Consider the following 3,992-nt stretch of genomic DNA (forward strand, 5'->3'; position numbering starts at 1 on the left):
AAAAAAAATGTATAATGTTTTATAGGATGCTAACACATATTCTATTTCAATCTAAATATATTCCTCCTTAATTAAAATAATATTTACTTTTATATTACATTTTTTCTTTGTTATTAGTTTGTTATATTTTTATTGTTTTGCTTAAAGTTTATTAGCTTGTTGTACATTTAATTATTTTTTTAAACATTCTATGGTTATGAGATTTATTATGAATCTTTCTTAATTATAATATTCAATTGTTAAATTATCTGGAGACAGGTATAAACCGCCCACACCGCACCGCACCACACCACATTTTTGTGGTGCGGTTTATGCGGTTTGAGGTCTATGCGGTGCGGGTTGCGGTTTGAAAATTGTTCAAACCACATATGCGGTGCGGTCCAAAAAATTAGAGAAAAACCGCACCACCCGCACCACGAACACCCATAATCATAAATATGGACAAAAGTTGTACATCCGAAGACTTTAAATGGAAGATCGGAGGAGAAGGCAGAGATATGAGGGAATGTTGCAAGTAACAGATTTCTGGGAGCTTTGAATTGTAGTACATGGCTAGGCATACGATTGATGAGATAGGTGGCTGTGATTAAGGCTTCCCCCCAAAAAAATTTAGGAACATGATTTGAAAACATGATAGATCTAAAACTTCAAGAAGATGTCTATTTTTTTGCTCAGCCACTCCATTTTGTTGTGGAGTATCAACACATGAACTAATGTGAACAATACCTTGATCTAACAAGTATGGACTAAGAATGGAGTTAAAATTTTCCTTTCCATTATCAGTTTTCAGGATTTGGATTTTTTGGTGAAATTGATTTTGAATCATGGAATGGAAAATTTGGAAAATAGAAGCAGTTTCATATTTTTCTTTCATAAGGAATGTCCATGCTGTCCTAGTATGATCATCAATAAAGGATACAAACCATCTAGATCCATTAATATTTGTACTCATGAGGGTCCCCAAATATCTCTATGTATCATCGAAAAAGGTTGTAAAAGTTTGTAAGGAAGACTAGGATAAGAGTTTCGAGTATGTTTAGCAAGTTGACATACTTAACAATGAAATAATTTTGGTCTTTTGTGGACAAATAACTGAGGAAATAGTTTTTCGAGATAACCAAATTTTGGATGTCCTAGTCAAAAATGCCACAACATGACAAGATTTTCATTTGAAACAGACACAGAATTGAAAACATAATCTAAATTGGAATGGTTACCATAATTGGATTTGTGAACTTGTTTACTTTTAGGAGAATCCTTGAGAATATAGAGCCCATCATGCATTTCAGCACTTCCAATCACCTTCTTCGAGCCCTCAACCTGAAATTCACAAAGATTTGGATAGAATTTAGTGACACAATTCAGATCTCGAGTAAGTTTGCTTATTGAAAGAAGATTACAATTTACTTTAGGAACAAATAGAACAGATGAAAGGAGAAGGTCATCTGATAATGTTACAGATCCAGCCCCTATCACTCTTGAGAGAGAACCATCGGCAATTCTGACGGTGTGGGATTCAACACATGGTTTGAAGGTGCTAAAGACTTGTAAATCACCCGTCATGTGGTCGGAATCCCTTGAATCAACAATCCAAGTACCTTTGTTAGAGGTTGCAGTAAATGTGCGAGACGTAGAACCTTGATGACACATTATGCTGACATTTTCCTCGGTTGAAGATGAATTTGGCTACTGCATACACTGTCCAAGAGGTGTTAGAGTTGCATTGATTTTGTCCTTTGAGAAGTGGCTAACTTCCAAGTCTTGAAAATGGATGACTTTATAAGATGAATTGGTGACAAGAGCAGCTGATTGAGGAGCGGGTTTGGCTGATTGGAGAAGTTGAGGAGCAGCCATTGATTTGAGAAGCTGATATTTTTTAGATTGATTTTTAGATGAAGAGTTAGTTGTAACATCCAGTGATAAGAACTTTAGAGTGAACAAAAAATGGACTGGAATAAGCTTATGAGGGATTAGAATAAAAAATATATTATTCAGTAAAGATATAGAGACTAGGGCTAAAATATTTTGGATTGAATTTTTTTGTGATGAAATCGTTAAAGCACCAGGGAAATGCAACAAGGAGTGCTGAGGAAGATGATGCCGGAAAAAGCTCGTCGTCGGGGTGCTGCACGCGCCTACACGCGCCACACGCGTAGGAGATGGGTCGGAGATGGAGGCGGCGCGTGAGGCTCACGCGCGGTTCTGCTGGGTGCCAAACTTCAGGTTTTTGCCGACTGGAGGTGTTGGAAGCTTCCTGTGTAGGAGGTGAGAGTAGAATATTTCCCTAAAATAATTTTCTAAGGTTGAGCTCAAAAGTGCAAAACCCTAATTTTTTTAACTGAAAAGAGGGCAGAAAAAATTGGAAAGATTTTCCAATTTTTAGACTACTAATGTTCTGATACCATGTAGATTTGTGTGAATAATACTTCTAATTTGATTCTATTGATGAATAGTATGGCCTATATATAGGCTGAATACAAAGAGCTAGACAATATATAAGGAAAAAATACAACCTAAACTTAGCTGTAAAATACAACCTAAACGCAGCTGTCAATTACAACCTAAAATTAGTTGTACAAAATGTATTTACAATGATATTTCTACACAGGCAATTCCTGAAAAAGGTCTAAGAGAAGTTGAGAGAGAGTGACAAGTTTGAAGGCACAAAAAAATTGAAATGAGCTAAAGTATCGTTGAGAATTTGATTCTCGACCTTTTATAGGCCCAGTGCTTGGAGACGAAGTAAGTTCACCCCCACCCGTTGGATTATCTAGGATCTGGGTACTCGAGGATGATCCAAGGGCCTAAAATTGGAGCGGTGCGGATCGTGATCATTGGCATTGGAAAATGGAAAACTCGAGTGTAAACTGAAAGGATGCCTAGGGTACGAAAAAGACGTTTCAGGCAGTGGAATTGACCTAGCATTAATTGCATGGATTGATGGGCCCATCAATGGGGTTATGACATGTGGCAGGAAATCTCATAGTGACATCAGTGGAAGTCCAAGCGTTTCCTACCCGAGGACCTTTTGATGCCTTCATCAGTTTTAAGTCTCCAATGTCCGAGGACAAGTAGAGACTTGGGGGGAAAATGTTATCTTTGTTTTCACCCAAGGACATGTGATCACCCGAGTAGGACACGTGCCTCTTTTTTATGAGGCAATGGCCAAAGGATATGTCCTTGGGAGGTCAGTCCCATAGTTGGAGGTCATTCTCCTTGGATAATGAGAGGGCGTCGACATCTCTCCTAGGCCATGTTCCGAGAGCTATGAATGTCTTCATAAGGTTATATCCCAAGGATGCTTGGTAGTCCACGCTTTTCCTTGCCCTCAGTTATATTCCAGGCCGAGGACCTAGTCCTCAGAATCTTAAGGATAAGCCAGGTGTCAGCCAATGCGGATTAGCTGCCTCTGAGGAAGACCTGACAACCTTTTTTGGGCGATCTGCCTATGGTGTTTTCGATGGTACAACTTGACAACTCGCACTCCCACTACGTTGCCTAACACGGAAGTACGTACAACATGCCCTGAATGTCCCAGGGGCATGTTCCCCGTAAAGTGGTTACCTTTCTACAGTGGGCCCCACAAATCTCGCTTGGGTCGTGGTCTTTATTCAATGCAACCCAATGCATTGAAGTGTATTAACCCCCCAGTAATGGGGAGAATGTGTATTAATTACTTATGATTAACATTAATGACCCCATCCTCTATAAATAGGGCTGGGAGTCTCATTGTAATGGGTTCAGTTTTTCTAGAGAGAAAACTCCTTGTACTTAGAGCAATCTAAATGCTGCCCGAGAATACACCATTGGAGCTTGCAATCACAAGCTTACAATCCTCTTAATACCAGAGACTTGTGGACTAGGGTTCTTTTATAACTTGAACTAAGTAAAAATCATTGTGTTCTTACAGTTTATTTCTTTATTCTCTCCTATTAAGGTTGATATCGAAAAAGGAAGTCAACACATGCTTCAGCAAAAAAAATAAAAATGAA

This window comes from Humulus lupulus, chromosome 4 (genome assembly GCF_963169125.1).
Source record: "Humulus lupulus chromosome 4, drHumLupu1.1, whole genome shotgun sequence".
In the NCBI taxonomy this organism is placed as follows: Eukaryota; Viridiplantae; Streptophyta; class Magnoliopsida; order Rosales; family Cannabaceae; genus Humulus; species Humulus lupulus.